General features: G+C 38.3%; 1 protein-coding gene across 3 annotated transcripts in view; it reads right to left on the bottom strand.

The window, feature by feature from the left end:
• Positions 1–21,633, bottom strand: part of EPB41L2 (erythrocyte membrane protein band 4.1 like 2) — a 202,585-nt gene that overhangs the window by 156,300 nt on the left and 24,652 nt on the right. Inside the window, exon 1 of one of the 3 annotated variants that reach the window (XM_037045742.1) lies at positions 2,677–2,700. The exons of the other annotated variants lie outside the window; for them this stretch is intronic. The gene's annotated coding sequence lies outside the window, so the exon portion shown is untranslated. Of the gene's footprint in view, positions 1–2,676; positions 2,701–21,633 lie in introns of those variants that run through there. 3 annotated transcript variants of the gene reach the window in all.

Below are 21,633 nucleotides of genomic sequence, written 5' to 3'. Positions count from 1 at the left end.
GTCTTCACGGTGCATGTCTATCACTTTAACCTTTGGTTCTTCCTGGAGGAGGGAACACACACAACTAGCTCAGTTGAGAAATCTACATCGAAATCACATATGCCAGCAAATACACGAATTACATTCCAGAACATGCAAAGGCTAGGAGCCCTTCAGTGTAAGGAGATAATTTAGGTTGGAAGTAGAAGGCATGAACACCACTTAGACCTGTACATACGGCCCAGGCCACAGTTAGCCTACCAGCATGTCACCCAGACTACCAACATTTAAAAACAAAAAAGGCACAGCCCAAACCACACCCATATGGTCATGCTCACGTAATTCCTACCTTCACTTACATTCTGTCCACAGCACCTGACTGTCAAAGACAGTCCACTGACTGTCAAAGACCCTACACCTGTCCTCTGTTACTTAGTTTTAAGATTGCTAAGGTGCTTGCTTCTCCTTTCCCTCCACCATCCATTCACTCAATAGTTAGGGATGGTCTCTATGTACCCAGCACTGCACCATATGAAACAGCCTAGTAAGAGACAGAGAGACGAAACCGATGATAATGATACATTCTGGGAAATATCTACAGAAAGCAATCTGGAAAGAAAAAAAAAAGCATAACAGAAAATGGAGTTAGGTAAAATTGGAGCCATATCTGAAGGATGAGGAACAAAGAAACAAGGTGAAGAATCCCAAGTACAAAGGCATCCAAATAGCACTAATAGTTGCTCCTTCCAACTTTTTGCATTTAATCAAAATCACAAAGGTCAGGCCCAAGAACTCAAGATAAAACACAAGTGTCAATTTCCCTAACGGGTAGTTATTTGTCAGATAGTGGACATAGAGATTTTAGATGCTGGACCTAGAGATTTCTTATTTTAAAGATTATCTAAAAATTCCACGTATTCATTGAATTAGTTTTGTTTATAAAACTATTTAATTAACCCTTGACTCTACAGATACGCATGAACTTACATGTTACTCACGACTGCATTCTCTGGTACTCACTGTAATCACGAAAGGCACGCTGGGACTTTTCATCCCAGGCAAAACTTTGGTGAACATCCCTCTCATTCCTTTGCTTCTCCTCCACCCCAAGCCAAGGTAGGTCACGTAACATTCTGAATAGGCAATTATTTGTGACTAAGATAATGTGATCTCTTCTAAGTGCAATAAGGGGTGGAAGGGAGGAAGCCACTGAAAAACAAAATCCAGTATAAAGCCAACTTGAATGATCTGGCTTGGGGTGGGGTGAACAGATGAACAGCCTCTTCCTCCACCTCTAGAAGAGAACAAAAACTTGCCTAGTTACCACTGAGTTATGGTATTTTGCTGTGAAAACAGAAATGTCATAAGACAGAAACAGTTTTTCATTCATTGGATTTGGTCATTGCCCTATGTTAGCCAAATCAGGGTTTTCCAAGCCCTGTGTTATTGACATTTTAGCCAGCTAACTGTTTGCTAAGGATCCATCCTGTGCATTATGAAATGTTGAGCAGCATACCGGGTCTCACTAGATGCCAGTGGGGTGCCCTCAAGACATGGCAATCAAAAATGTCACCAATATTGCCAAACATTCTTTAGGGGGACAAAAGTCACCTACCCAGCCCTACCCCAGTTGAGAATGACTATGATAGATTATAAGCATCAGGCTACTTACTAAATAAACAAACAAAAAAAGACATTGATAAACAGAGCAAAATATTAAGAAAAAGGTTATGTCTTAACCAGCTGTCTGTCATCTGTATGTTAATGAAAAGCTAATATAGACATCTCCAACCAAAGAGAAAGATCAAATTAAGGCCAAAAAAAGTAAAAGTCCAATGCATTTAAATAACAACATGCTTGTGTATGTCTGCTGGTAAGTGCCAGCTCAGACGACCAGAGCAAATGATTAGATACACAGCAGGGCAGGTGTGGTGGAGGCAGCAACTGGAAACAGAGCTTAGTGTAAACATTAAAACTACATCAAACCAAATCTATCTTCATTCTATACATCCCAGCCCGTTCTACCTAAAGAAAATTTTAACGGATTTTATTTTACTAATGAAAATTTGAAATACTAACTATTTTAAAATAATTAGGAACATACAGACAAAACTCCAAAGCCTGGCTCTGACCATTACATAGTCAGGATATTTAACCACTCTCTAAGCTGTCTCCTTCACCCAAGGAAAGTGAAAAACATAACCAATAACAAGGACATCAGCATGGTGCCTGGCACACTCTAAGTACTGTTAAGTGGCAATTACCAGTAGTTACTTTTATTTATATATATATATATATATATATATATATATATTTTACAAACATACATCTAATGCAAAGCCCAACTGGACTAAGAGAGAAGCACATTTCTAAAAAGTTAACTAGGGAAAAAAAACAATCCTGTAAAAATGCTCACCTTAGATGCCAGATTTACCTACACTTTTTTTAACACAGGAGAAAAATGGATTACCATCCAAGTTCACGGTTACTATAAAAACCAAAATATAAATGCTGGCCTTTTAAAAACATAACACATTATGCACCATTTGTGCTAATTCCAAACACACGTATTTCCTAGGTTTTTATCCAAATTAATCAAAACATCATTTTAAGCAGTTGAGTTTAAAAATGCACCACTTAAATTTCCCATAAATCCTAACAATCAAACAGGAAAGAAGAGCATTTTCTCACACATACCCAGAGGCAGTCTGTAGCTGCTGTTTTGCCTCACAGAACTTGTTTTCTAGCCACAAGCTACTACAAATTGTTCAGACCCTTTGGCAGCAACATAGGAAACTGCCCTTTTCACCCTTTCTCCCACAAAAATGTAGTCAATTTCTAGGCAGGCCCATCTCTCAAGGCTACTTGCTCTATGGAGCCAAATGCACACGATTTTTCATTTAGTCATAAGAAGGGCCCCAAATATTTGGCTTTTTTTTTTGTAAAGAAAACTGAAAGCAAGTCACCAAAGACCTGTGGGCAAAGATCTCTATTAAATCAGCTCATAAATGTGCTACACCACACTTTCCGCCAACACTGGAAATTTATAGGGTATTTGGCATCCCAGCTGTTTCTGTTTTATCCAAATCGTCCAGGATGCAATAGGCAACATGTGAAGCTATTTCCTGAGGTTTCATTGTCCTTGACTTCCCACTGTTCTCAACTTGCCTTGTTTCAAGTAAGCAGTTAAAATTGGTACATATGCCTTTTGCTTAAAAAATAAACAACCTCAAATCTTCCCTTCCCTCTAAACCTGAGGTTTTCCTACAATCTAAAAGATTACATAAAAGTATTTGGGCAAGGACAGTCACCAGGATGAAGCTGAAGTTCCCTCTCAGGCCTTCTTTCAGTTTTCCATTCAGGCATACAAAATCAGTCTACAATTTTCTCCCTCAATAATTTAAGCAAGGGTAAAGGGAGGGGGTAGTAACTTACAGCTGTAACATATTTAATTTCAAAAAACCCCAACATTGTTTTTCAAATGCAAAATTTTAAAAAGAGACTCTCTAAATATCATTTGGCTTAAAATGTCACAGATGGTAATTTATTTTTAAAAAAATTTAAAAACCGAAATGGCAAAAAGCCATCTGCAGTTACTCACAAAATGTAGCTGGACGCTACCCCGCCCTGAGAGACTCAAACCCCCAAATTCAATCTGGTGAACCAAGCTCACAATTCAGATTGAAAATCAGCCCAGTGTTTTCTGGGGATCATTTTCTGTCTCCCAAAACGACTTGCAACCTCAAACAAGTTCCAATAATGACGCAAAGGCAACTTTTCTGAAAGAGCAAAATAGCAGAAATTGGCCCAAAACCACAACAGACAAAAATGATAAGCAACAGAACCTCCACTCAACTATACACAGCATTACTTTGATTTAATAAAATATCATCATAAGAGCCATTTTCAGAGTCCAATATTAACGTTAATTTTAAATATGCCTAAATTAGAAATTCAAAGGAAAATTCTTATGTGTCTAGTAAGACCTAGCTTGCCTGTGTCTAATACAAACAACACACCTTTTATTTAGGAAATCTTTTCAATTTAAATAGATACACTGCACATGGAGCAAGCACTGATTGTAAACATGCTTACCATTCACCGCTTCCTTTAACTGAGAATAAACTGTACCATCTTTCATCTCCATAAACAAAACAATATCAAAGAGATTACATATTATTGCTTATCAGCATCTTCAAAGTACACTCTAACTGACGGAGATTTATTCACTCCGTGGGTCTGAGGGTGTGCTATTCAACACCAGCACGAAACGGCCTGTATGACAATCAGCAAAGACACAACAAAAGCATTTCCTGAGTTGACTGTCCACATCTCACACAGCTTACTTTGGAGTAAGTAAACAACAACAGAACAGCTCCCCAAGGCTATCCGGAGGTCTACCATGAGAAGTCAATGCACTGAAGTTTACTGTTCAAGTACTTGGTTTTTCTGGTCCATGTTAGAAAAGTTCAGCCTAGGAAAGTTTGCTTCAGATTAGAGCTAAATGGACAATTAAGAAATTTCGTCACTACTGTTCATTTTCAAATTTCCCACACCATTACAAAACCCACCTTAAAATATAATTGGACATTTTCTAAACAGCAAAAGAAATGAAAAATGTAGACTCAGTCACCAATTTTTCAGTTTTCATCCCACCTCCAGCCTACATTCAATTAGGACTTACTGCCCAGCTACAACATTTAAAGAGCAAAATTTAAAGAACAGTGAGAGGGATAAAGATGCGCAAGACAGATTTCTGTCTTGGTAACAGATCTCTTATTGGTAATAAATAGCCTATTTATTACCAAATAGGTTATGTCTGCACCTGTATTTACACAAAATAAGTTGAGGATGCTTTGTTTGCTTGTGTGTGTATGTGTTTTTTTAAGTATCTATGTGATTTACTTTATACATGACAGGAGCACTAAAGGCTCTTCATGTGTCTAGACGAAAAACTACACATTTCGATTCAATAAAACCAGCAGTTTCTTGAAGATAAGTTCCAGCTATGAATTGTCCACATTTGTGTCCTGGAGAAGGTGAAAAGGGCAGTTCTCTGTGCTGCTGCCAACGGGCTGAACAATTCACAGTAGTTTGTGTGAGGACACTCCGCTACGAAGAGAACTGTTAACTTCTAAGCTGGCGTGGCATACTTGTGGGAAATAATCTGATTTTTCTATTACACTTATTCCAGTAAAATACTTCCCTGGAATTTTATAATCATGTTTTTAAGTAATTGTGCTAGTGAAAAGAATATCTGAAAATAATGTTTACCAGGTTAACTGAAAACCAATTTCAGCACATCTAACTTTTGAGCATTAAAATCCTTTCTATTCTTCTCCAACCACAATTAATATAGTACTAATTTTGTTCAGGTATTCACTTCTGGAACATTCTGCCTGAGTTCATCCTGCAAACATTTACTAAACACAACACACACACACACACCATCAGGCAATTTGTTCACTGTGGAGAATACCAAAATGCACCAAAAAAGCTCACAGCCCTTAAGAAACCAATCTAGTAAAAGAAAAAAGGAGAAAGGCAGAATTCTCAGGCTGGGGGTTGGGATGGAATAGTGTGTAGAGAAACTCTGTTTGTTTTTCATAAATTCACTGGATGATTCTTGCGCACACTAAGGTTTATGAATGAAAGCTTAATACTTAAAATCTGTATTCACCCCTCCCCAAAAAGGCAATAAATCAATGTCATTATTTACTGAGAAAAGAAAATCACAACCACTCTGACTGTGTTTAAAGTATTGCCATTCTGCTGCATAAATAAAGTATACCTAGACATCAAACTGAGTATGGAAAAATATCTAAAACTATTATAAAAAAGACTAAACAAGAAATCAGAAAGGCAAGTCCAATTACTGCCACTTAATCTGAATAACAATAAAATCCTGCTCTCCTTTACCTCAAAAAATAATTAGATTGTTACAATATATATATGAACATGTTTTGCAAAGTGTTTAATAATTTGTCATATGCCCTTGGTCAATGAACAAAAGGGGCAATGAATTAACATTGACTCGTTTTTAAAAATCAATTTTTATACTTCCAGAAAAAATCACATATGAGCAGAAAATATTTGCCAAGGTTTGTACATCTCAGTGGCTGCAGGAAGTGACATTTTTGTGTAGTTTCAATATTACTTTTATATTTTATGTAAATATAACCACACTCATAGTCTGTTGTGTTTTTCAAGTTTTGCTCATATATGTAGCTCTATGTAGTTCATACATGTAGGTCATTCTTTTTAATTCCTACATGGCAAAATGAAAATTCTTGATAGTGCCTATCTCACAAATTGAATGTGGGGTTTAAATGACTCAAAACATCAGCTGGCCCCGGCCTACGTGGCCCAGTTGTCTGGAGGAACATCCCATAACCAAAAGGTTGCAGGTTTGATTCCTGGTCAGAGTGCATACCTAGGTTGCATGTTCAGTCCACAGTCCAAGTTCATTCAGTCCCTGACCCAGGTGTGTATGGAAGGCAACCAATTGGTGCTTCTCCCTCACATTGATGTTTCTCCCTCTCCCTTCCTCTGCCCCTTTCTTTCTCTCTAAAAAGCAATGGTAAAATGTCCTCAGGTGAGGATAAAAAACACTCTAGTCATATTACAGTATGTGGTACATGGTAACCTGTGTTAGCTGCCATTATAATAGTGTCCATTCCTAGGGGGTATTCCCCATCAATTATTAATAATGTCATTGTATAAGCCCTCTAGAAAATGAATTCTGTAATACTAACCTCTGTTGGATATCAAAGATATTAAGTAATCGAGTATGTCACTGGGTAAAATTCTTGTGACATCAGCATACTAGAATCAACTCTAGAATAGGATTTTCATGAAGACAGGAATCTTTGTCTATCTTGGAAATTACTCAATTCCTATTACACTGGTTGGCACCAATACGCATTTGTTGAATGAATGAATAAAAAGGTACTCATCTCTAACAATCTAAAAGCAAATGAAGATTATGTTATATCCTGGAAAGTTATGTTGGATAAAAGTTTCATAAAGTAAAAGAATGCCAAAAGCAATCCTTCCATATTAATAAATGATATACTTCTATTTTAATATGTGTGTGTGATTACTAAGCAATAAATCAAACACTTACAAGATTTTATTTCATCCACTACTTTAAAAGTTTACATAGCATGACGACCTAAAAATCATCTGAAGGATATAATCAGCTTTACTATGTTATTTCTTTTCCTGTTGTCCTTCATCATCCCTCCAAAATTAGCTCCATCTAATCTTTAGTGAGCCAAAGATTTCAATGAATAAATACAAACTTCCCTTTCCTGAAAAGAACTCTGTGTCTACAGCACTATTTAACTTTCCTTTCATATCAAATAAACATTTTTTTTAAAACAAATAGTGGAGAAACTTGCCAATGTATAAGCGGCAGTCAGCCATTGTTTTTTCACTCATTCGGGATCCATTTATTGCACATTCCCTATGACTCGGGAGCGGGGCTAGACTCTGAGAAAAAAGAAGGAAGGTAAAACATGGCCCATGTCCTCAAAGCACTTCCACTCGTGATTAGGGGCAGACGTAAAGACAAAGTTCTGAAGTGATGTGGAGGGTCTCCAGCACAGGCAGAGGCACAGGAGAAACCAGCTGCTGCAGGGGCGAGGGCAGCACATGAAACCCCATCAGGATGGCCACCCTTTCAACCGCATTTAGAAGGTCAGCACTAGATTGACAGGTCAGGAAAAGGAAAAACAGGCAGAGGGAGTAACAGCTACAAAAGCCCAAGCCCTGGAGCAGTATGAGTACCCTGTAATTTGGTATCACTAAAGCATAGGGTTTATGGTTGAAATTATGGGGAGATGAGGGTACGGAGCTGCCAGGAAGGAGGGCCGCTCACCAAAATGGATCTTACATTCAGGCCAAGGAAGAGGCTTAGGCACTAGTAAACGGCCTCTGCTGAAGAGGGTCCCATAACCAGGTACTTGTGTCCTAGAATGGCATGTGACAGACGGTGAATAAGCAGGACCACGAGTCAAAGAGCTCATGTCAGCTAGAGGGCTATTCACTGGCACACGACCTTTAACAATCAGGTTACCAGACTACACCGAGGTCTCTGAGGGCATGGACCACACATTATTCAAATTTATTTCCCAAAGGTCTACTGCCACAATTCCTTTATCTAACAGATGGCAGAGGCCTACGATGCACTACAAATTTTATAAATAAGCACTGGGTACTCATGAGTCTTATACTGTCCCATCCCAACTACTCTCAGGGCCTCGTGGAGAAAGTGATATTTAAAGGTAATACCTGAGGATGAGAAAATGCCAGCTGTAGGATTGTGTCTTTATTCTCTGCTCGTATCCTCATTTGATGTTTGGCAATATTTAACACACTTTGATTTAGATTCAAAGCCATCCTGCTCTGAGTTCTCCCGTGTCTTGGCCCATTCCCTTTACGTCCCTCCTTTCCTACGGTATCATCCCGGAACTCGGTCCAGCCCCCTCCCTCCTCCACTGGAGGCTTCACCCTATTCTGCTTATTTCAAGTTTGTTTTGTTTTTTTCTAAGTCATATGCCTTTTTAATCACTTTCATATAAACTATCTGCCTGAGAGGCAATAAAGTATAGTGATTAAGAGTTTAAGTTCAGTAGTCGAACACCCAACCCCACCCTTGGTAACTATGTGACCTTGGCTGCCCTCTAAGCCTGTTTCCCCTCCCATATAACAGGGGTCAAGGCATACAATTCCTGACTTATTTTCAAGATTAAATGAGGTACTGCATAGAAAAATACTTAGCATAATACCACAATGTTAGCTATTTTGTTACTAACCATTAAACAAATGTCCTAAGGAACTTCAGGCATAAATTATTACCTTTTCAAAACAGACTTGTTCAAGATCACACAGCTATTACTTTTAATGGAGTCCACTCGAATGTACATTCTGACTGAATCAATCACCAAAATCACGGTATGTACCCACTAACCCACATGCATTTCCACTTGCATGATCGATTTGGCTTCATCAAAAGCTTTCAATTCTAAGTTGCCTCTAACTCCATCTTTTCTTCCACCCACATGCACCATAACTAGCACCTGTCACCTGTTCTTTGCCAAGGTCAAAGTCGGCAAAGTAATCCCTTTGTCTTCATCACCACAGCAATCCCTCTACTGGGAGCTCTGTAAGGTATGGAAATACTATACAAAAAGCAAGACAAGGTCAGAGCTGGAACATCACTGTGAACAGAAGCTAAGCTCCTGAGCTGGCCTCCTGGCTTACTTCCCTTCCAGCAGTCTTGGACTATTTTAACTGCATGTAGTTCATAAGGGCAAAAGGAAACCCTTAATAACAGAAAAAAATCAGTATAAATTGGATCAAATCAGTTATACAAAATCACCTAAAAGATATCAAACAGCCCCCACATCATTAAAACTCAAGGTACTATGACTGAAATTATTTAAATGATTTAAGAAAAGTTTTTCAATCTTAAGAGTGATCAGCAATGAGTAGACAGATTTTCAGAGGGATAGAGTTTAGGGTCGGCCTGAGTCCCTTCTGGCAAGAATAGCCTTATTGTGAGGATGGATGAGGACCGGGACTGAATCCACTTTGTTGATCCTGTGTAAACAAGTCAGAGCACCTAGAGCAGGAATGGGCAGATAGCAGATACAAAAATAGCACTGAATTACTACTCATAAGCCTCCCCTTATCAGTTCGGATTCTACACTCACAACTCACCACCTGACAGTGTGCCAGCCATGTGGTCAACACGTAGAACACACACTAGACAGGATGATGTATGCGTTTATTCCTTTTGCCACTATATTTCCCACTAAGTTGACATTCTAATAAAGAGGTTAATTATTTATTTATTTGTAGGAGCTGGGGTTTTAGTGTGTTTTTTTTTTCCTTGCTTGATGGGGAGGAGGAACGGCATGACTCAGTTTTCCCAAGCTCCACTGTTAACAAGATACTGACCAACAAGATCAAATTTGTGTCTCTAAGGCAGAGGCTCAAACTCGGGACTAAAGTCAACCAGCTGAGCAACATTAATGTCATGCCGTGAGAGAAGCCAGTGTCTGTCCTGTGGTACAGCACCAATTCGGACCTTTAACACCAAACATCCCATACATCTCCAACAAGTCCCAGTCACCTTTTCAAAATGTTATTTCATCTTGCCAGAGCTCAGCAGCTCCAACTGACCCCTATCATCTTTCAGATCAAATTTTACCTCCTCTAGTCTGTGAGGCAGGTCCTCACTACCCAGTCCTCCAGCCCCAGCACCGGCCCTCTGCATTCATCCCAGTCTTGGCCCAGAATGTATCATTTCACCACCGTTCTTCTGTTCTCCACACCCCCTTTTCCGATCTAATTCAGCAATTGTTCCCAAACTTCCTCCATTACTGTAAATTCTTATAGGTGCCTCAATACTACGTACTGCTGGTGTTAAAAGTCCTCTGTCATTGTCTTAGCTATTTAACTCATTGTCTAACACTATATAAGCTCAAGTACAAAACTTCTTGTATCCCTCACTTTTATATCCCTCTTTCCCAGTACATACTATGTATGGGACCAGACAAAATACATGGGAAAAATGCATGTTTCTGTAATGAATGAAAGGTACTTGATGATAACCAAATACTAAAGTTAAGTTTCCAGTGTATATTAGGGTTGGATTTTGAATTTTTTCTTCTTTCTGCAAGCAAGAACCATTAGGTATAACTCATTCCTTTAAATCAGAAATATACTTAGTCATAACAGTGAGGCCTACAGTTTAGACTCTCATCTTAGTATCACATCCAAGTATGTAATAACACAACAAAGCTGACAATAAGGCAACTAAGCTTCCTCTCCACAGAGCCAGACCTCAACATGACTGTTACAGCTCCCCCTGGAACAAAGACGATTGGGTCTCAGTGGGCTGTTGCCTAGGAAGTCAAACAATTATTGCCCATTACCTCACAGACCTGCAGAGACCCAAACGTTCACCAAGATACAAGGCCAATGGTTAAAGCAGGCAATGATTAAAAGTGATTCCATGAGCCAAACGTCATAGCGATAGGCCTGGCAACACTGTAAAAAGTTTACACGGACATTAGATCAGCAAAAATGAAATACTTGTGTTATTTAAGTTCTTACCCCAATGTTTACCTCAAGATAATGCCTCACTAAAGAACAGTAGCTTTTTCATGTTTCTTTAATGAAGGACAGACCTTTAACCCTTATTCAGTGTTACCCTACAGTGATTAACCCTTTCTGTACCACATCAGAAAACACATAAAGCATTGTGATTTTTCATAATTGTTCACAAAAAGCCCTGTGTATGTGCAATTTCCTAGGTAAACAGGTGTTCGAATGCAGCATTGCCTTAAGATAGTCTCCAAATTGGGAAAACTTCAACTTACTGAGGAAAAAAATCAACAAAAATGTACTGAGTTCCGAAGCTAGTAACAGACAAATTTAACAATGAACGTGAGTTTAATTTCCCTTCCTAAAATTTAAAAGACTTGTCTAAAAAGTATTTATTCATGTTTGTAAGAGTTTCAAACTATTCCAAGGTCTCAACTTTCTGCTGATTCTCAGTTTTAAATCGTTTATTCAAAACTGCCAGGAATTGAAACATTTCCAAGAAAGTCAAAGTGAAAATTCTGCATCATAACTTCTACCATTAGTGCCTAAGCAAAACCTTAAACACCCACAACGTAGTAGTATACTTATTTGCTGGCTGCCAAGATAACTGCAAAAGATCTGAAAAGAAAAAAAGTAAACAGAAGGCCAGAGTTCCAACATGTTTTAGTAAATTAGATATCTGAGTTTAAAAGTCAGCAGTTACAATTTATGAAGCTGGCTTGTCCTTTATCAATGCTATGAACAATGAGATAGATGGTATCAAGTCAACAACTCACATTATGAATCACTCCAGAGCACCATCAGGATTTCTGACACCTTCTAAAAATTAATACCTGTTTTAAAAGACTATTTCCAGAGAAGACAAAGCGATTATTAGTCCCCTTAGAAAAGTACAAGCCAAACAAGTCCTTCATGATAAAAGCACAAAGCCATTTTCCATCTTGTGTACAGAATTCATTCCCCACCTCGCCCCCCGAGAGACTACCTGGTCATGTGTTATTTCATCCACCAGATTACATTATTCCTCAGTGTGAAAATTCTGTTCTCCTGGGAAAAAAGCAAGTACACACTAGCCATGCAAGCTGACTCTGACTGGTTTATTGTTTTAAAAGGGAAAACGTTCACTATAAGTGTTTGATGGAATCATTAAATTTTATCCAGTACTTTGAACACTATGATACTATATTGTTTTAAGTACATGTCCTTCACTAAAGTGGCCCTCAGACAACAGAACATTTTATGTCTCCTTAATCAGAAGAGAAGTTCATGCAGTCGTTAAAACATACATCACATCACCTAAATCATATACTAAATTACACCAATTTCATGGAAAGTTCTCTAGGGTACCTTGCCTACTTTAGATAAATACATAGTTATATATATTTTCTCTTCATTATTGTTCTCTAATCATACTTGAGTAATCAGGTGACTGAAATGTTGTAAGTAATAATTACTTAAAGCAATGTTTCTCCCTCTGAAATAATGTGAACTTGTCATGTCTTTATTCCTTGTTCCCCTACTTCTCCAGCTTTAAAAGTCTGGCTGCAATCCTGAGTGGCCAAATTAACGAGGGGGGCCCTTACAGACAGCCCTACTCAGCTGGCAAGGGCTGCGAAGGGAAAAAGCATCTACTCTGGAGGTGGCTCAGTTTTCTCTGGGAGCTTTGGTGGTTGGTTGCTTCCATCAAAGAGCAAATATTTCGACTGTCCCACCTGCCAATCAGTATAGCTCAATACTGATAATACAAGAGAGAATACTAAAGAGAAAAAGAAAATCTTCAACATTCCATATTTACATGGGTATTTTCCTCCCTAGTTTCCCTGTCCTGTCCAAAATTCTGGTACGGAAAGACAGGACTTTTATTTCCTTATGACCTACTGCCTCCTTTAGTGGGCTATGCTTGGGAAAAGCATCAAGTGACTGCCGAGGCCTTCTCCGTTTGCTTAGGTGTGAAAAGCTTAACAGTTTAGTGTTTATTCCACAAAAATCTGAAAATATGATCCTACTCCCCATTTGAGTATTTGTGAAAAAGTATTTTGAGTAAATTCCACTAGTCAGACCTGAAGAATCACTTGGATAAACAGTACATCATTCACTGTCCTTCCAAAAGCCGAATTTACATTCTACAATTCCATTGTATGGGAATAAATTTTTAAAACATGCAGAAAGGATCAGAGCTATCACAGCTCTATTTGTAAATTACCAAGTTAATTCCAGAAATTAAAAGTACATTTTCACCCATGAAATCCTGAATATGATTCACATGTCAAAGAATGACTTAGCTTTTATACATTTACTTTGGAATCTTTGAGAAGCCTGTCAAATTACACAGCAACTGCTTGCATAAACATTCCATGGACATTTAACTACCACCAAACTGCTGAAAGTTGATCTTTAATAGCCCACAGATGTTGGTGCCACACTACCTGAAAGTCTGAACCAAGATTTGATTGTTCTGAGCCTTTTATCCGACACTGAAATCCTCAGGGGAGGATTTATTTGCTTTCTCCATGCAGCCCTCCCCATACCCAGATGAGAACAGTGCGTGCACTGCAGCCATCCACAAACACTTGTACACACACAGCCAGCCTCCCTCTCTCTCCCTGTCCCTCTCTCTCTCCCTCTCTCCCTCCCTCCCTCTCTCTTTCTCTCTCTCTCTCACACACACACACACACACACACACATGACTACTAACTACAGGGCCTGACTGCTTCCTTAACAAATCGGCATCTCACAGCATGGCTGGGCTCAGCCTCCTTCCCTGCTGCCTAAACCTCCCGCTCTCCCCACTGCCTTTGTACCCTTGGTTGTGCCAACACTGCATCAGCAGGCTCCTGCTGAAAGTATTTCTCCATTAACTAAATAGCCAGCATTTCTCTCAAGCACTTACTTCAGTATTAAATAATTGTGTTAATCTGAATCATATATATAATGATTTCACCAGATTCATCTCATAAAATACACTTGTAATCATATATAATTACTTGTAGACAGCAACAGCTGCTAAAAAATTAAATGACATCTTCTGCCTAGAGGTACCAAAGGCTCTAACTGATTCACAAGTTTACAGAAAACGGTAGGGAATACTAAGATGTAGCGTAGTGCTAAACACATACTAGGGCACCTCTTAAAAACTGTTGGTTTAAATACTCATGTTAAAGAACAAATGTAACCTAAATGCCTGTTTAGATCAATGGGCAGAAAAGTAAGCAAACAGGGAAGAATGAGAAAAATATAGAAATATAAAACAAGGCGTAATAGAGAAAGCGACACACATAATTGCAATGGACCAAAAAAAAAAAAAAAAAAAAAAAAACCCACAAAGAAGGATCCAGGACGGCAGCAGAGTAGGTAGAAGCTATACTAACCTCCTCCCAGGACCGAACTGGAATCACAACTAGTTTGGAGAAAAATTGCCCTGAATAACCAACTAAAGACTAACGAGAGAGAGGCCTGTGCCACAGCCTTTGCAGGTCTACCTAGCATATAGAAAGAAATACAAAGAAGCGGCCAAAATGAGAAGATAGAAAAAACAGTCCCCAAATAAAAGAACAAAGAAAATTCTCTAGAAGAGCTAAAATTAAATGGATGCAAGCAATTTATCAGACACAAAGTTCAAAGTAATCATTATGAGGGTGTTAAACAACATGAAAGAAGACAAAGAAATCATCAAAAGGACCAGACGGAAATACAGAATATAACAGCTAAAATAATAATACACTGGAAGGAATAAACATTAGGTTAGATGAAGCAGAGGATCAAATTAGTGATTTGGAAGACAGCGCAGAAAAAACACGCAATCAGAGCAGCAAAAAAAAATATAAAAATGAATTTTAAAAACTGAGGATGGTTTAAGAGACCTTTGGGACAACATGAAACATAATGACATCCACATCATAAAGATACCAGAGGGAGAAAAGCAAAGGATCAAGAACCTACTCAAAGAAATGCCAAAAACTTCCCTAACCTGGTGAAGGAAAAAAACACACAAGTCCAAGAAGCACAGAGAGTCCCAATCAAGATGTACCCAAAAAAGCCAACACCAAGACACATAGTAATTACTACACAAAGCTCCACGAGAAGGAGAGAATCTTAAAAGCCTCAAAACAAAAGCAGTTCGTTACCTACAAGGGAGTTCCCATAAGACCGTCATCTGATGTTTTAACAGAAATGTTAAAGACCAGAGATGACTAGCATGAAATACTCAAAGTGATGAAAAGCAAGGACCTAGGACGAAGACTACTTTACCCAGCAAGGCTACCATTTAAAAATGAGGGAGAAATAAAGAGCTTCCTAGACAAAAAAAAAAAAAAAAAAGGTAAATGAGTTTGTTACCACCAATCCAGTACTACAACAAATGTTAAAGGGCTTGCTTGAAAAGGATGAGGAGAAAGAAGAATAAATAAAAGATGATGACAACAGGAGAAAATAGTTAAGAAAAGAAAATGGTAACAAATATGTTAACTATCAATAACCACTTTAAATGTAAATGGCTTAAATGTCCCAATCATAAGACAGAGTAGCTGAATGGAGAAGAAAACAAGACTCATAATATACACTGTCTTCAAGACACACACCTGAGAACAAAATATACTCACAGACCAAAAGTAAAAGGATGATGGAAAAAAGACATTTTATGCAAATGGAAAGAGAAAAGAACAAGGGTTGCAATACTTATATACAATAAAATAGGGTTTAAAAACAAGAGACAGGCTATAACAAGAGACAAAGAAGGACACCACGTCATGATAAAGGGAATAATTCAACAAGAGGATATAACCCAAGTAAACATTTAAGCACCCAACATAGGAGCACCTAATATGCAAAGCATATCTTGATAGACATAAAGGGAGAGACTCACAGAAATACAATCATAGTAGGGAATTTTAACACCCCATTGACTTCAATGAATAGATCTTCCAGACAGTAAATCAACAAGGAGACAGCGGCCTTAGATGACACACTAGGTCAAATGGATTTAATTGATATCTTCAGAGCATTTCAACCCAAGCAGCAGAATGTACATTCTTTTCAACTGCAAATGCAACGTTTTCAAAGGTAGAGCACATGTTAGTACACAAAACAAGTCTCAATAAATTCAAGAAAACTGAAATCACATCAGTTATCATCACTGACCATAATACTATGAAACTAGAAATCAATCACAAGAAAAAAACTTAAAAATACACAAAAACATGAAAGCTAAATTTTCTTAAATAATAAATGGGTTAAGATCAAGGAAGAAATCAAAAAGATACCTTGAAACAAACAAAAATGAAAAAGCAACCACCCGAAATCTGTGGGACACACAGGGAAAGCAGTCTTAAGAAGGAAATTCATAGCATCATGGGCCAATCTCAAAAAATGAGGAAAAGCTCAAATAATCTAATCTTACACTAAAAGGAACAACAAATAAAGCCCAAAGTGAGGAGAAGAAAGGAAATAATAAAGAGCAGGGCAGAAAAAACAAAATAGAGTCAAAAATACAAAAGATCACTGAAACCAAGAGCTGGTTCTTTGAAAAAATAAACAAGATTCACAAACCTTTAACCAGACTCATCAAGAAAAAGAGATGACCCAAGTAAATAAAATGTCACCAATCATCAAAGAAATAGAGATTAAAACCACAATGAGATACCACCCCACACCTGTCGGAATGGCCGCCATAGACAAATCAACACACAAGTGCAGGCAAGGATGTAGAAAAGGGGGAACCTTCTGCGCTGTCGGTGGGAATGCAGACTGGCGCAGCCCCTGTGGAGAGCAGTATGGAGTTACCTCGAAAAATTAAAACTGGAACTGCCCCACATGCCAGCTATTCCACATCTGGGAATTTATCCAAAGAATCCCAAACCAATAATTCCAAATATATGCACCCCTATGTTCATTGCAGCATTCCTTCCAATAGGTAAGATTTGGAAGCAGCCCACATGTCCACCAACAGATGAGTGGATAAAACAACTATGGTACATTTACACAACGGAATACTACTCGGCCATAAAAAAAAAGTCTGCCCTTTGCAATAGCATAGATGAACCTAGAGAACATTATGCTAAATGAAATAAGCCAGTCAGAAAGAGACAAATACCATATGATTTCACTAATGTGGAATAATGAGCAAACTGAACTAACAAGCAAAATAGAGAAAGACTCACAGATAGATAGCAGGCCGACAGCACTGGGGTGGGGGGTGTTGGGGTGGAGGGGTTGAGCAAAAAAAGAGAACTTGTGGACATGAACAATAATGTGGCATTATGGGGGGGCATGTGGGTGGAGGTGGAAGAGGGTATAATGGGGTAAATGGTAAAGGAAAAAATACAATAAAAGATAAGCTATTGTTTAAAACCCACAGAAAAGGCTGACTTGGTACCCAATATAATCAAACCCTAAAACCTAAAAATCAAACCCTTGGTACCCTAAAAATAATCAAACACAGAGGTAGTAAATTCAATAGGTTTTTTACATTAAACCGTGAAGGAAATACATGCTGAAATCTAAGTAGAATTATCCAATTTAATTAACCAAGAGGATAATATAATCCAACTCATTAAAAGTAAGAAATAAAATAAAAATGAAGCTCAGAGTGACTTTCCCAGACCATACAACTGGGTTAATGATAAAATAAGAACTAGAACAACTCAGGTCTCAAACTAGTGCTCTTTCTACACTCAGTTTAGTTTGAATATTTTACTCATCCTCCCTCGGAGAATATAAATAGCATTCACTTTAAATGAGGTTATTCAAATGTCCTGAAACTTATACCTCAAAAAATCACACTACAAGTCTCAAATCCACCTCCTTCTACTGGAAAGGCCTCATTCTAACACCCCTGATCACTAAGAACTAAGTTGGCACAGTACCTTACGGGGATTAGTACAAAGGACAAAGAAGGCTAAACTCAAACCCTAATAAAACGGAAAATCAGTATGTCTGAACAGCTTAAGGGTTCTGCTGCACTAACAAGCAGAAGGGACACAAAGATTCTTCTTTGTGTCCCTTACACCTGACCACTGACTACAAAAGAACAATCATTCACCCAACCCACATCCACAATCAAAATTGATTTTGTACCGCTCAAGCATCCCACCAGTTCAGAAGCTCTCTGTTAAGAAGACAGTTCAAAATCCTATTTCGAGAAAAGTGCCCAAGACTTACTTCTTTTGGTTAAAAAGATCAGTCTCATATGGAAAGGTATTTGCTAATACTCTGGTTCACAGATTCAGGACAACTTGAAGAAAGTAACACCCATCACAACAATGAACAAAGCCAGAGACCATGTGCAACTAAGGTTCCCTTGCAAACTTTCACAGGTAAACAGATATATAATATCTCGTAACAGACACTAAAGAAGGAAAGTTAAACATGGAACTCTCCTGCCTGCATCACTCTATGGTAACATCAACCAACCCCACACTTTTGTTACCTTCCTAGATTTAGTGCCTAAATTTGAGACAAGCTTAACATGCCACCTTCTGCTTCCTTTCCCAATGCACACCAATACTGGGACCTTCAAAATGGGGTCATTGAGTTCCCACCTGTCCTACTGAAATCTACAATTATTTACTGAGCTCTTCTGTGAGAGACGCTGTAGGAGACACAAAGACATGTGTGACCTGTTCACTATTATCAAGAGCCTTATAATCCAGTAGAAAGCAAAAGAAGTTCACAATGAAAAGACTACAAAGCCCAGATGAGCTTGGCTCTGGGAGCAGCCCCAACCGACTTCAAAGTTAAGTCTCGACCTTTTCATACGTTACCTCTCTATACCTGTTTCCTTGTTTCTGTAACAGGGATGACAATACCTGCACCATGTGGACTGAATGTGAGGTGAAAATGAAATAAGCAATGTGCTTATCAGCACAGGGACTGTTGCAAAGGAAGCACTCAAAGGCCAGCAACACCACTGCTCATCAACAGAAGCACGGACGTGGTCACAGCACAATAAAGCACACCGAAGTCTCGAGGCTAGAACTGAGGTACTCAGAGACGGTCTGAGGGACACGCTAGAATTTGCGCTGCATCTTAAAAGAAAAAGATCTTTAGGAAAAGTGAACATAGAACCTGGGTCTGAGGCTAATTTGCTTTGTTGCCTGGACGGTGGGAAATTATATAACTTTCCAGGGTCTCAGTTTCTTCTCTCAATTTATAAATTCATCTATACATTTAAAAGGCTGAATTAAATGATTGCTAAAATCTTCTGGAGCTAACATTCTGTGATTTGGTATAGGAATCAGGCAGGCAAAGTGAGAGAAGGAAGGAATTCTAGGTGCAGTTGATGGAATGTGGTAAGAAAATTCAGAAATACCTATGTCTACACAAAAGGACACAGAAGAATCCTCTGGCACAGGATCCAAATCGGGGAACACAGGAGAAAAAATGCTATTTTGGACTCTGCTTACAGCAGAAGCAAGCTACAAGAGGTAGAAGAGTCACATAATAAAAGAACGGAATCATAAGAGCAGGAGAACATTACAAAATAACAATAGCATAGAGGGCAGAACATATTATATTGGGAAATGGGGATTAAGAGGGCAAAAACCAACCAGGAGACTGGACGGATGGAATTCAATGACTCTAAGGTGTTCAGCTGCGAGACAACAGCCATGGAGAAGACTTACAAATCCCTAAATTCCTGACCCAAGTTCTTTAGATTAATTAGAAGTATTAGTTTTAAAAGAGTCCCCTAAAGTCTCTAGGTTCCCTCACAAAATAAAACTTTTATTTCTTCCAACTCTCTACAGTTTCATGATTCTAAGATTCTGATATAAGTGATCCGGATAGGGGCCAAGCCTTTTTTTTTAAAGGTCCCCAGATGATTTTAATGTACAGGCGAGATTGAGAACCACCATCTAAAAAAGCGGGGGAAAGACACAACAATTAGTGATTAACTGATAGAAGGACATCTCTGAGTAGGCCAAAAGTGATGAGGATAGGATTCTATAGTGCAACGGCCAGGGGCTTTCTTATCCACAGACAGGAGAAAGGCCACCTTCTCCACTCAGGGGCAGGAAAGAGGTTAAGGACAGGTCAAGTCACTGTTGGACAGGAAAGCAGTTGTCCGCTGATTACCTCCATCATCTCCACGCAAGAATGTTCCAAATTCCAACCACAAGTCGATTCACATTACTACTAGCACCTCAAAAATGTCTGCACAATAAAAAGATTATCAAAGTCAGTTAATATACTAGGTTATTCCAGAGTGAGCAAAATATGTTAAGTTACAACCCTGTTAGACTTTTCTCCTGTTTACTGGGGTTCATCCCCAGGCATCTATTATATATAGTCCTTTGTACATTGGTTACTGAGAATACACAGAGAATGCAGGGCCGCTGCCCTGAAAAAATTTATATTGTAAGAAAAACTTGCCATTTTAGGATCTTAAAACCCAACCTGGTAAATGCCACTAAATTCCTTGAGAGACACAGAAAACAGAGACATTACCTCTACTTATGGAAGTCAGAACTCCATGGAGAAGCTGACGTATGAGCTGCGGCATGGATAGTATGACTCCCTCTGCACAAGGCAGGTTTGAAAGAACTGGTTCTTAAGCACATAAATGCTTATCATTTTTTTAAAAACTGAAAAAAAGATCAACTATTATCATAATTTCCTTTTTTCAGAAATGTTATTCATCTTTATACTTTAAAAGGCTAAAATATTTAAGGGTCATATTTATGGATATAATCTTAAATAATTCCCAGAAGACATTTCAGAAAAGAGTAATGCCTTTATCAAACGTTATATTCTTTTTTTTTTTAAATACTTTATTTATTTATTTATCTTTAGAGGGGAAGGAGAGAGGAAGAGAAACATCACTGTATGGTTGCCTTTCGTGCATCCCCTGCTGGGAGTTGGCCTGCAGGGAACCGGCCTGCAACCCAGGCATGTGCCCTGACTGGGAATTGAACTGCGATCCTCTGGTTTGCAGACCTGTGCTCAATCCACTGAGCTACACCAGCCAGGGCCTCAAACGTTATATTCTTTACACATTATTTCTTATGGGGAAAAAAATATATATATACATACACAATGATATACAAAAACAGAACCAATAAAATAGTATGGCAGGATATAGCCACAACATAAATATATATATATTTTTTATATATATATATTTTAATATATATATATATATATATATATATAGATTCAGAAGCAGGGAGTATACAAAGAGGACAGATCTTCACTGTGGTTTTTCTTTAATTTCTAATTTATCTGACCTCCATTTGTTTTTATTTAGGTAAATTTATCTCATATATTCCCCATTAAGATGCTTCAAATTCTCTGTTACAATAATAAAGAAAACACCTCTCTAAATACTTATACTGGAGCTATAGGAAAGACACCAAGCCTCTACGGTCTTATATGGACAATCCAGTACAGATTTCAATTGCACAAATTCACAATTCATTAATGTCACAAATGGGAAAGAAATGAATCACATCCTTCCAGTTGCTGTCACCATTCGGAAAATTCACAGAATGAACTTTATTCACTAGATATGACAAGATTCATACACAGTTTCTACAGTTAAA

Source organism: Sturnira hondurensis, unplaced genomic scaffold (genome assembly GCF_014824575.4).
Source record: "Sturnira hondurensis isolate 20B ecotype Veracruz unplaced genomic scaffold, ASM1482457v3 Scaffold0004474, whole genome shotgun sequence".
NCBI lineage: Eukaryota > Metazoa > Chordata > Mammalia > Chiroptera > Phyllostomidae > Sturnira > Sturnira hondurensis.
This window is presented reverse-complemented; position numbering and strand designations above follow the sequence as displayed.